The sequence below is a fragment of the Oncorhynchus gorbuscha genome, linkage group LG09 (genome assembly GCF_021184085.1).
Source record: "Oncorhynchus gorbuscha isolate QuinsamMale2020 ecotype Even-year linkage group LG09, OgorEven_v1.0, whole genome shotgun sequence".
Taxonomy (NCBI): domain Eukaryota; kingdom Metazoa; phylum Chordata; class Actinopteri; order Salmoniformes; family Salmonidae; genus Oncorhynchus; species Oncorhynchus gorbuscha.
Window position 1 is genome coordinate 59,766,750 of NC_060181.1, and position 14,099 is coordinate 59,780,848.

Here is a 14,099-nt window from a genome sequence, read left to right on the forward strand (position 1 = left end):
ATGACTATCATTGTTGCTATTGCTGCTACACACTCTGGGAACTAACTAGAACCTTCCATCACTGCTGTTCTTCTCTCGCTACCTGCACAACCCCAGCATTTTGGAACATTGCACTTAGTGGGGCACAAGGATACCTGGATCTGCAGCACGCAAAAAAAGGGTTTTGGATTGTGAGTCTACAAGTTTTGCTCAGTAAAAGGACAATCTGCCTATATGCATGTTAAAAATATATAATAGAGGGAGAGTGTGTGATTTCAAAAATGATTAAAATGGGGGAGGGAGAAATTAACAAATCTCATGGTTTCAGATGAAAAACTAGTGCAGTAGATTCATCTGAGGACTTGTTGTGCGCTAATCTTGTGCACAAATATCAATTTTCAAATACTCTACATTGTTTGCCAATCATGACGTCGTCATCGAACATGAAGTCATCATGTAGATTGTTCTTTAAATAAATAAAAATTCCAAACATTATTATTGCAGGAGGGACAATGATGTTCCCTACAGTGACATGGCTCCTGTTTGTAGCAGGCCTGTTGGGTGTCTGGTCTCAGGACTACTATGAGGAGAGAACAATGAACAAGAGACCCAGAGGCAGGGGGGCCCAGCTGCGAGCTGCAGCTGCAGCCACTGCACCTGACGGGCAAAAACATAATATACAAGGTATGAGAAAAGACATCCTCTTTTTAATAGTACAGTTGCTCATTGCAAAAGTTGCTCATTTCAGACGGTGCTTAAACAGTGAGATCACAGATGTCTTATAATGTCGCATTTCTGTGACCATAATTCATCAATCCAATAGAAATCAGATTCCAGCTAAACAAGAGGTTGAGCATACATCATAAAATCAAATTTGGTTAACACAGGTACAGACAGTAGATAGATATCTATCTTATCAGTGGATGTCCTGTGGTATACTGTACCTGCTATATTCCCAAGGTGTTGATATCCTACGGCATTTTTTAGAACATATGAACATGATTTAGCTTGGTGTTTCTGCCCTTGTGAGAGATGTAATATAGAGATAAAGGGTTTATTTCAGATTGGGTTTTTGGCTTCATAGACATTTTCAACTTGACTGTCATAACTTTGAATGATTGCATTTCCAAGTCATTTAAAAATGAGGCAAGATAGAAAACAGTCTTTAGTTGAAGTGCACCTACAGGTAACTGCAAAAATAAAGGAAACACCAACATAACGTGTCTTAGTAGGGCTTTGGGCCACCACGAGCCGCCAGAACAGCTTCAATGCGCATTCGCATAAATTCTATAAGTGTCTGTAACTCTATTGGAATGGTGCGTCACTATTTGTCCATGATAAATTCCATGATATGATGTTTTGTTGATTGTGGTGGAAGACGCTGTCTCAGATGACACTCCAGAATCTCCCAAAACTGTTCAATTGGGTTGAGATCTGGTGACCTATTTATTATATATTTTTTTACATTTATTTATATACACACACACACACACACGCTTTAAACCCCCTATGCTCCTTCGAGACTCTTTCAAAGTCACTGAAAGTCTTCCTCTAGTCATGGTAGTCAAAATAATGGGCAACTGGGCATTTTTATGTATAACCCTAAGCATGATGGGATGTTAATTGCTTAATTAACTCAGGAACCACACCTGTGTGGAAGCACCTGCTTCCAATATATTTTGTATCCCTCGTTTACTCAAGTGTTTCCTTTATTTTGTCAGTTACCTGTACGTAAATACTTCATAACACATTCATAACCCACAATGACATTGTTCAATAGAATGGCCTCTTGTCGCAATTGTGTGTCTGACAGCTCTGCACATGAACACAGCCATTTTAGATGAGGACTGCGGTCTGGAGCTTTCCTTTCTGCTTGACAGCTCTGAGAGTGCCAAGGAGAACCATGAGCAGGAGAAGCACTTTGCCATGGATGTGGTGGACAAGCTCCAGGCTGTCCGTCTGCAGACCGGGCGCAGTCTGAGCTGGAAGGTGGCCCTGCTGCAGTACAGCAGTCACGTCATCATCGAGCAGACCTTTAAGCAGTGGAGAGGCACTGACAACTTCAAGTCCCACATCACCCCCATTTTATACATCGGTCACGGCACCTACACCACCTACGCGATCACCAACATGACTAAGATGTACCTGGAGGAGTCCAGCCCAGGCAGTGTCAAGGTGGCCATCCTACTCAGTGACGGCATCTCCCACCCCAGGAACCCAGACATCTTCTCAGCTGCCGCCGACGCTAAGAACCAGGGGGTGAAGTTCTTCACGGTGGGCATCACCCGTGCAGCCAATGAGCCAGCCAACGTGGCCCAGCTCCGTCTGCTGGCCAGCTCTCCTGCTTCCCGATACCTCCACAATCTACAGGATACTGATATTGTGGAGAAAGTCCTCACAGAAATTGTGAGTATGATCTGCCTTGCATATATAGAAATAAGCACACACAAAAAGGACAGCAAACCCTCTCACAACCCGCACACCAACAACTCCCGAGAGAGACAGAGAGAGAGCATGAGAGAGAGTGAGCAATAGAGGGAGAGGGAGGAAGTGGAGATGACAAGAGAAAGCAATATAGGGAGAGAAAGAGAGAATGTGGGATGCAGCGCCTGCTCGGGGTGGCCATCGAACAGCAACAAAGGCACTACTTTGATTCTATTTTGAGTCACTGCTTAAGTTGAGGTCACTGCTTCTCCATGGTTGCGTCCCAAATGGCACCCTATTAGCCACATAGTGTGCTACCTTTGACTAGAGCCCCATGGGCCCTGGTCACAAGGAGTCAACGATAAAGGGAGTAGGGTGCCATTTGGGGGACAGCCTCTGGCAGAGCAGCATGTTAATTAGACTGAAGAGGTGGAAAATGAGAAGGAGGAGAGGAGGGATGAAGGGGAGGGCTCAGAAACACAATATTGGGTGTAATAATGATGCAATGATACAGTTGTGATTTAGATGTAATCAAAGTTGAATTAGGGATATCTTGGATATTGTAACCAAAATCCTCTCAGGAAGGTTTTTTAAAGAAGGATACAGGCTGGATGGAGCCTGAATGACTGACATTCCACAATTTGTAGCTATACAAATGCAAAATGATAAATGGCTATCGATGACAGCCATGGATTTTGTATTTTTTGTTCAGCTGTCTTACATTTCAATAGTCAATAGTCTTGGCTCCTTACCATCTGCATGTTATGAGTGCATATCCCATGGGCTTTACTTTGAATCTGCTATGCCACATGGTTTTTTGTCCCAATAAGGGTAAACAGAGCCTCTTGTGGATGGATATGAGTGGAAGCAGACAGGTTCTTTCAGTGATACTTTCAGTGATATTCTTAGCCTTCTTTTTTATCATAACGTGGTTTACATTTGGCTCGTGGGTATTACAATGGAATGTCTACTCACTGATTTCTTTCAAGTGGCAACATAGCAAAACAGAGCTTGGCACGAAACCATCATTCAGATAACTCCCCACAGTCACTTGTACTCACACAGCAGGCTTTTCAGAGTCTAGATGAAAGGATTAGAGGTTTAAATGGTGTGTGACAAGGGGAGTCAGAAATATGATACAATATGCTAGAGTTTACAAGTCCTGTCTTTTTAATCTATATTGAACAAAAAGATAAACGCAACATGTAAAGTCTTGGTCCTATGTTTCGTGAGCTGAAATAAAAGATCCCAGAAATATTCCACATGCACTATAAGCTTCTCTTAAATTTAGTTTACATCCCTGTTAGTGAGCATTTCTCCATTGCCAAGATAATCCATCCACCAGACAGGTTTGCATATCAAGAAGCTGATTAAAGAGCATCATCATTACACAGGTGCACCTTGTGCTGGAGACAATAAAAGGCCACTCAAATGTGCATCTTTTTCACACAACTCAATGCCACAGATGTCTCAAGTTTTGAGGGAGCGTGAAATTGGCATGCTGACTTCAGGAATGTTGACCAGAGCTGTTGCCAGATATTTTATTGTTTATTTCTCTACCATAAGCCGCCTCCAACGTCGTTTTAGAAAATTTGGCAGTATGTCTAACCGGCCTCACAATCGCAGACCACGTGTAATCACGCCAACCCAGGACCTCCACATCCAGCTTCTTCACCTGCGTGATCATCTGAAACCAACCACCAGGATGAAACTGAGGAGTATTTATGTCTGCAATAAAGCCCCTTTGTGGGGAAAAACTCATTCTGATTGGCTGGGCCTGGTTCCCAAGTGGGTGGGCCTATGCCCTCCCAGGCCCATCCATGGCTGCGCCCCTGCCCAGTCATATGAAATCCATAAATTAGGGCCTAATGAATTTATTTCAATTGTCTGATTTCCTTATATGAACTCAGTAAAATCGTTGAAATTATTGCATGTTGTGTTTATATTTTTGTTCAGTAGAGTTGGAAATGTACATGATTTCTGTATGTATGTTTCGGATGGTGTATGATTGTCTCTAATGGTTGTCACTGTTTTATTTCTCTCTACCCAGACTGACCTGGCTGACAAGGGGGTAGGTAATATTACATTTTGATGCAATTGAAATGCTATCCTCATTCAACCAATACATAATTAAGTTCAGGGACACTGCATTGTCATATACTGTACAGTTACATGTTGATTCTGAAACCTTATCCTGCCTTTTTGAAGTGTCCCCTGGCCCAACGATGTGCCTGTGAGAAGGGTGAGAGAGGGCTCAGTGGTCCAACTGTAAGTACTTTCACTGTCCTTTCCAAACACTCCCCAATTACAAAACACTTCTCCTTTGAAATAAAAGAAAGTTGTTTGTTCCTGAAGTGCTGAAGGTTGTAAAGAGGAAGCTAACATAGTTCTGATATCAGAGGTAATTGCTTGGTTTAGTTGAGGTACCACCTGTGCACAGAGCAAGCTGTCTTTCTTACTTCTGAAAATACTCCAAATGCTGCAGGACAAAATAGATTGAGAAAAACAATGAATACTTCCAATAAACCTCAGTTGCTGATTTGCGTTGCCTGTCCCGGCACGTTATTGGAGGTTTCCCTTCCCACATAAGATGTCCCCCATGGAAACCAGGGGCATCCTATGAAGGCCTTTACTCCCAATAAAAACAGGACCTTTGCCATCGTAAATAACACTTACTAGCTCCATTGTCAGCTAGTCAGAGATGGAGAATGTTGGAGGGGGCTTAAACTGTGACACTAGGTGCGTGATCTAATGGGGCGGCAGGGTAGCCTAGTGGTTAGAGTGTTGGACTAGTAACCGAATTGCAAGTTCAAATCCCCGAGCTGACAAGGTACAAATCTGTCGTTCTGCCCCTGAACAGGCAGTTAATCCACTGTTCCTAGGCCGTCATTGAAAATAAGAATTTGTTCTTAACTGACTTGCCTAGTTAAATAAAGGTAAAATTAAAAAATATTTTTAAAAATCTTCCACATCATTGGACCAGACTAGAGGCCCCTCTCTGGATGGATGACAGCCATGTTAATGTCAGAGTCCTCAGAGTCTGACAGTCTTGTGCTGACAGACAGTTGCATGGTCATTAACCAGGGGCTTTCTCTACAGAGAGATTCCTTACATTTTTACACTGAGACTTAAAAGCTCTCATAATTACTCTCTTCAGTTTAACGGCCACAAACCAACGATAAGCTGCGAATGGCAACCACCTCACGCTGTCCAGGTGCCTGACCTCTCACCTTTTGGTCAAGCAGCAACATGTCCATCCTTGACATACACACACAAACACAAAGCCACCCCCCTTGTGACCTCAGGTCCTTTTACCACCTGCAATGACCGAACAACGCTAACGCACGCAGGGAAACTATGCTTCACTTTCACTTTTCCCTACTTCTGTAGCCAGATATGGTTAATCTTTCATTATACAACGGGTGGGTCTAATCCTGAATGCTGATTGGTTAAAATCTCATTCCAGCCGGTGTCTATTCCACAAGTTGACCCGGCTAAATCTATGACGTTAAAATGCCTATGTACTGTTCCATCTGACTGTGCAATTCACGGTCCCATCAGCCCAGCCAAGCAACTTATAAACTTGATCTCCACTATAAAAAGCATCCAGACATTATCTCACATTTCTTTTAGACGAACATTTAGTTTTCAACATTGGAGATTTGTATAAACCTTGCTGTCTGTCTCTCCAACATTTGCAGCATTGTTTCAATATTCAAATCTCCTGCTGTCCCATAGTAATGAACGTGTCGGGACAAGACAGAAAGGCAGACAGCGTTTCTCAGCCAGTCAAAATCACTATTCAGCTAGAATACTTTTTATAAGTATATATACAAAAAAATATATATTTTTAAATGTACAACAAAAAACGCAGCTAATTTGCAGTCTTTCCAGCTTCAATCTGAAGTGAATGTGTTACAGGTACGTCAGCTGTGTTGTTGGCTAGCTCGTCTGAACGACAGTGTCCTGACGAGTGAGCGCATTTTCTATGCCAGGCAAAATCGCATCTCATCAGCTTATTGTTATGGATTTATCCAAATAAATGTCACTAGAAAACAGCTTAAGCAAATGCAGCTACTTTGCTGTTATTCTGGCTGCACTGTTTGACATGACTGTAAGTTACCCATAGTTGGCTAGCTAGCAAGCAAGGGATAAGAACATTGCCAGCCAGTATGGCAATGGAACATTTAGAATGAACGACTGAACAACTGGGTCGCGTCTCTAGATACAGAACAAAAAGACGGATCGACTGGGTCGCGTCCATAGATACAGAACAAAAAGACTGATCGACTAGGTTGCAACCCTAGATTTGTGTCAGGACTACATCTTGTGGAAGAATTAAAGAGTAAATGAATCAAAAGAACATTTTTAATTCAAATGTAAATATGTTGGTAACCCGTTGTATTAAAGTGACACCGTGCCAATATATCCTCCAAACACCATCTTCTTGGGTATCATCACTTAACTGACTCGCTGCAGATCATTTGCAATGGATAGTGGCCTCCCGTCAAACATGTTTTGTTTTAAAGTGAGTTAAATGAATCTCATGTTGTTCCTTCATTCCACAGGGGAAGAAGGGTCGCCCAGGAGATGATGGAGCCCCTGGTCTTAAAGGATCGAAGGTCTTTGATTTGTTATGATTCTGTTGAATTATTTCGTTGATGAACATACCTGTTGTGTTCCTGATGTCTCCCTAAGATGCAATATACGGCACATTTCCACTTACCTTGCTTGTATAGACATATATTCCTAATATGAGAAATCTAAATCAAATAGCTCCTGTGTGTACTGTGTAAATAATACAGATGCCCTGTTCTCCTTTCCTTTTAGGGAGAGGGAGGACTAAGTGGACTTCCAGGTCGGGATGGTGGAGAGGTGAGTGATACACTTAAACACAAGGTATTTTTTGAATGACATTTTCAATTACATTTGCATTTACATTTGCAGATATCCAGACATCTATAGATACAAATGTAGGATCTTAATTTGATCACCCTGTTGGAGGAGAAATGTCCTGCAATGCATCACATTTAAAATGTGTAGTGTACAGTGCCTTGCGAAAGTATTCGGCCCCCTTGAACTTTGCGACCTTTTGCCACATTTCAGGCTTCAAACATAAAGATATAAAACTGTATTTTTTTGTGAAGAATCAACAACAAGTGGGACACAATCATGAAGTGGAACGACATTTATTGGATATTTCAAAAAAATGTAACAAATCAAAAACTGAAAAATTGGGCGTGCAAAATTATTCAGCCCCTTTACTTTCAGTGCAGCAAACTCTCTCCAGAAGTTCAGTGAGGATCTCTGAATGATCCAATGTTGACCTAAATGACTAATGATGATAAATACAATCCACCTGTGGGTAATCAAGTCTCCGTATAAATGCACCTGCACGGTGATAGTCTCAGAGGTCCGTTAAAAGCGCAGAGAGCATCATGAAGAACAAGGAACACACCAGGCAGGTCCGAGATACTGGTGTGAAGAAGTTTAAAGCCAGATTTGGATACAAAAAGATTTCCCAAGCTTTACATCCCAAGGAGCACTGTGCAAGCGATAATATAGAAATGGAAGGAGTATCAGATCACTGCAAATCTACCAAGACCTGGCCGTCCCTCTAAACTTTCAGCTCATACAAGGAGAAGACTGATCAGAGATGCAGCCAAGAGGCCCATGATCACTCTGGATGAACTGCAGAGATCTACAGCTGAGGTGGGAGACTCTGTCCATAGGACAACAATCAGTCATATATTGCACAAATCTGGCCTTTATGGAAGAGTGGCAAGAAGAAAGCCATTTCTTAAAGATATCCATAAAAAGTGTTGTTTAAAGTTTGCCACAAGCCACCTGGAAGACACACCAAACATGTGGAAGAAGGTGCTCTGGTCAGATGAAACCAAAATTGAACTTTTTGGCAACAATGCAAAACGTTATGTTTGGTGTAAAAGCAACACAGCTCATCACCCTGAACACACCATCCCCACTGTCAAACATGGTGGTGGCAGCATCATGGTTTGGGCCTGCTTTTCTTCAGCAGGGAAGATGGTTAAAATTGATGGGAAGATGGATGGAGCCAAATACAGGACCATTCTGGAAGAAACCCTGATGGAGTTGTCATGCAGGTGAAAGAGGACCCAAAAGCGACTTGGCGAAAACAGAGTCTTTAATCCAGTAAAGTAATTTACAAACAAAAAAACACAACTTTCACTCGAAATGACTAGGACAAACTGGAGACTCGATCTTGAACAGCAGGTGAACAGCAGGTTGCCTCGGGAAGGCACTTGAACCAGACCGACTCAGACACCTGCTCACCACGCAGCATCTGAGGAAAACACGACACGACAGGGCGATACACAATCACAGCACGGTGAATTCTAAACAAGGAACCGACAGGACAGGAACGGAACACAAAGGAAGAAATAGGGACTCTAATCAGGGGAAAGGATCGGGAACAGGTGTGGGAAGACTAAATGATTGATTAGGGGAATAGGAACAGCTGGGAGCAGGAACGGAACGATAGAGAGAAGAGAGAGCGAGAGAGTGAAAGAGGGAGGGGGAGAGAGAGGGATAGAAAGAGGGAAAGAACCTAATAAGACCAGCAGAGGGAAACGAATAGAATGGGAAGCACAGGGACAAGACAAGATAATAAATGACAAAACATGACAGTACCCCCCCCACTCACCGAGCGCCTCCTGGCGCACTCGAGGAGGAATCCTGGCGGCAACGGAGGAAATCATCAATGAGTGAACGGTCCAGCACGTCCCGAGACGGAACCCAACTCCTCTCCTCAGGACCGTAACCCTCCCAATCCACTAAGTATTGGTGACCCCGTCCCCCGAGAACGCATGTCCATGATCTTATGTACCTTGTAAATAGGTGCGCTCTCGACAAGGACGGGAGGGGGGGAGGGAAGACGAACGGGGGTGCGAAGAAAGGGCTTGACACAGGAGACATGGAAGACAGGATGGACGCGACGAAGATGTCGCGGAAGAAACAGTCGCACAGCGACAGGATTGACGACCTGGGAGACACGGAACGGACCAATGAACCGCGGAGTCAACTTACGAGAAGCTGTCGTAAGAGGAAGGTTGCGAGTGGAAAGCCACACTCTCTGGCCGCAACAATACCTTGGACTCTTAATCCTGCGTTTATTGGCGGCTCTCACAGTCTGTGCCCTGTAACGGCAAAGTGCAGACCTCACCCTCCTCCAGGTGCGCTCACAACGTTGGACAAACGCTTGAGCGGAGGGAACGCTGGACTCGGCAAGCTGGGATGAGAACAGAGGAGGCTGGTAACCCAGACTACTCTGAAACGGAGATAACCCGGTAGCAGACGAAGGAAGCGAATTGTGAGCGTATTCTGCCCAGGGGAGCTGTTCTGCCCAAGACGCAGGGTTTCTGAAAGAAAGGCTGCGTAGTATGCGACCAATCGTCTGATTGGCCCTCTCTGCTTGACCGTTAGACTGGGGATGAAACCCGGAAGAGAGACTGACGGACGCACCAATCAAACGACAGAACTCCCTCCAAAACTGTGACGTGAATTGCGGACCTCTGTCTGAAACGGCGTCTAACGGGAGGCCATGAATTCTGAATACATTCTCGATAATGATTTGTGCCGTCTCCTTAGCGGAAGGAAGTTTAGCGAGGGGAATGAAATGTGCCGCCTTAGAGAACCTATCGACAACCGTAAGAATCACAGTCTTCCCCGCAGACAAAGGCAGACCGGTAATTAAGTCTAGGGCGATGTGAGACCATGGTCGAGAAGGAATGGGGAGCGGTCTGAGACGACCGGCAGGAGGAGAGTTACCCGACTTAGTCTGCGCGCAGTCCGAACAAGCAGCCACGAAACGGCGCGTGTCACGCTCCTGAGTCGGCCACCAAAAGCGCTGGCGAATAGACGCAAGAGTGCCTCGAACACCGGGATGACCAGCTAACTTGGCAGAGTGAGCCCACTGAAGAACAGCCAGACGAGTGGAAACAGGAACGAAAAGGAGGTTACTAGGACAAGCGCGCGGCGACGCAGTGTGCGTGAGTGCTTGCTTAACCTGTCTTTCAATTCCCCAGACTGTTAACCCGACAACACGCCCATAAGGAAGAATCCCCTCGGGATCAGTAGAAGCCACAGAAGAACTAAACAGACGGGATAAGGCATCAGGCTTGGTGTTCTTGCTACCCGGACGGTAAGAAATCACAAACTCGAAACGAGCGAAAAACAACGCCCAACGAGCTTGACGGGCATTAAGTCGTTTGGCAGAACGGATGTACTCAAGGTTCTTATGGTCTGTCCAAACGACAAAAGGAACGGTCGCCCCTCCAACCACTGTCGCCATTCGCCTAGGGCTAAGCGGATGGCGAGCAGTTCACGGTTACCCACATCATAGTTGCGCTCAGATGGCGACAGGCGATGAGAAAAATAAGCGCAAGGATGAACCTTATCGTCAGACTGGAAGCGCTGGGATAGAATGGCTCCCACGCCTACCTCTGAAGCGTCAACCTCGACAATGAATTGTCTAGTGACGTCAGGAGTAACGAGGATAGGAGCGGACGTAAAACGTTCTTTTAGAAGATCAAAAGCTCCCTGGGCGGAACCGGACCACTTAAAACACGTCTTGACAGAAGTAAGAGCTGTGAGAGGGGCAGCAACTTGACCGAAATTACGAATGAAACGCCGATAGAAATTAGCGAAACCTAAAAAGCGCTGCAACTCGACACGTGACCTTGGAACGGGCCAATCACTGACAGCTTGGACCTTAGCGGAATCCATCTGAATGCCTTCAGCGGAAATAACGGAACCGAGAAAAGTAACGGAGGAGACATGAAAAGAGCACTTCTCAGCCTTTACGTAGAGACAATTCTCTAAAAGGCGCTGTAGAACACGTCGAACGTGCTGAACATGAATCTCGAGTGACGGAGAAAAAATCAGGATATCGTCAAGATAGACAAAAACAAAGATGTTCAGCATGTCTCTCAGAACATCATTAACTAATGCCTGAAAAACAGCTGGCGCATTGGCGAGACCGAACGGCAGAACCCGGTACTCAAAATGCCCTAACGGAGTGTTAAACGCCGTTTTCCACTCGTCCCCCTCTCTGATGCGCACGAGATGGTAAGCGTTACGAAGGTCCAACTTAGTAAAGCACCTGGCTCCCTGCAGAATCTCGAAGGCTGATGACATAAGGGGAAGCGGATAACGATTCTTAACCGTTATGTCATTCAGCCCTCGATAATCCACGCAGGGGCGCAGAGTACCGTCCTTCTTCTTAACAAAAGAACCCCGCCCCGGCCGGAGAGGAAGAAGGCACTATGGTACCGGCGTCAAGAGACACAGACAAATAATCCTCGAGAGCCTTACGTTCGGGAGCCGACAGAGAGTATAGTCTACCCCGAGGAGGAGTGGTCCCCGGAAGGAGATCAATACTACAATCATACGACCGGTGAGGAGGAAGGGAGTTGGCTCGGGACCGACTGAAGACCGTGCGCAGATCATGATATTCCTCCGGCACTCCTGTCAAATCGCCAGGTTCCTCCTGAGAAGTAGGGACAGAAGAAACGGGAGGGATGGCAGACATTAAACACTTCACATGACAAGAAACGTTCCAGGATAGGATAGAATTACTAGACCAATTAATAGAAGGATTATGACATACTAGCCAGGGATGACCCAAAACAACAGGTGTAAACGGTGAACGGAAAATCAAAAAAGAAATAGTCTCACTGTGGTTACCAGATACTGTGAGGGTTAAAGGTAGTGTCTCAAATCTGATACTGGGAAGATGACTACCATCTAAGGCGAACATGGGCGTAGGCTTCTCTAACTCTCTGAAAGGAATGTCATGTTTCCGAACCCATGCTTCGTCCATGAAACAACCCTCAGCCCCAGAGTCTATCAAGGCACTACATGTAGCACCCGAACCGGTCCAGCGTAGATGGACCGACAAAGTAGTGCAGGATTTTGATGGAGAGACTTGAGTAGTTGCGCTCACCTGTAGCCCTCCGCTTACAGATGAGCTCTGGCTTTTACTGGACATGAATTAACAAAATGTCCAGCAACTCCGCAATAGAGACACAGGCGGTTGGTGATCCTCCGTTCCCTCTCTTTAGTCGAGATGCGAATCCCTCCCAGCTGCATGGGCTCAGTCTCTGAGCCAGAGGAGGGAGATGGTTGCGATGCGGAGCAGGGAAACACCGTTGATGCGAGCTCTCTTCCACGAGCCCGGTGACGAAGATCTACCCGTCGTTCTATGCGGATGGCGAGAGCAATCAAAGAGTCCACATCTGAAGGAACCTCCCGGGAGAGAATCTCATTCTTAACCACTGCGTGAGTCCCTCCAGAAAACGAGCGAGCAGCGCCCGGCTCGTTCCACTCACTAGAGGCAGCAAGAGTGCGAAACTCAATAGAATAATCCGTTATGGACCGTTCACCTTGGCATAAGGAAGCCAGGGCCCTAGAAGCCTCCCTACCAAAAACTGAACGGTCAAAAACCCGAATCATCTCCTCTTTAAAGTTCTGGAACTTGTTAGAGCAATCAGCCCTTGCCTCCCAGATAGCTGTGCCCCATTCTCGAGCCCGGCCATTAAGGAGTGAAATGACGTAAGCAACCCGAGCTCTCTCTCTAGAGTATGTGTTGGGTTGGAGAGAGAACACAATCTCACACTGCGTGAGAAAGGAGCGGCACTCAGTGGGCTGCCCGGAGTAGCAAGGTGGGTTATTAACCCTAGGTTCTGGAGGCTCGGCAGGCCAGGAAGTAACAGGTGGCACGAGACGTAGACTCTGGAACTGTCCAGAGAGGTCGGAAACCTGAGCGGCCAGGTTCTCCACGGCATGGCGAGCAGCAGACAATTCCTGCTCGTGTCTGCCGAGCATGGCTCCTTGGATCTTGACGGCAGTGTAACGAGCGTCTGAAGTCGCTGGGTCCATTCCTGGGTCGGTTCCTTCTGTCATGCAGGTGAAAGAGGACCCAAAAGCGACTTGGCGAAAACAGAGTCTTTAATCCAGTAAAGTAATTTACAAACAAAAAAACACAACTTTCACTCGAAATGACTAGGACAAACTGGAGACTCGATCTTGAACAGCAGGTGAACAGCAGGTTGCCTCGGGAAGGCACTTGAACCAGACCGACTCAGACACCTGCTCACCACGCAGCATCTGAGGAAAACACGACACGACAGGGCGATACACAATCACAGCACGGTGAATTCTAAACAAGGAACCGACAGGACAGGAACGGAACACAAAGGAAGAAATAGGGACTCTAATCAGGGGAAAGGATCGGGAACAGGTGTGGGAAGACTAAATGATTGATTAGGGGAATAGGAACAGCTGGGAGCAGGAACGGAACGATAGAGAGAAGAGAGAGCGAGAGAGTGAAAGAGGGAGGGGGAGAGAGAGGGATAGAAAGAGGGAAAGAACCTAATAAGACCAGCAGAGGGAAACGAATAGAATGGGAAGCACAGGGACAAGACAAGATAATAAATGACAAAACATGACAGGAGTCTGCAAAAGACCTGAGACTGGGATGGAGATTTGTCTACCAACAAGACAATGATCCAAAACATAAAGCAAAATCTACAATGGAATGGTTCAAAAATAAACATATCCAGGTGTTAGAATGGCCAAGTCAAAGTCCAGACCTGAATCCAATCGAGAATCTGTGGAAAGAACTGAAAACTGCTGTTCACAAATGCTCTCCATCCAAC

The 14,099-nt window shown here is 45.6% G+C and overlaps 1 pseudogene; it reads left to right on the forward strand.

Annotated features, from left to right (window-relative positions):
- LOC124042885 overlaps positions 1 to 14,099 on the forward strand; it is a 44,330-nt pseudogene continuing 30,231 nt past the window's right edge.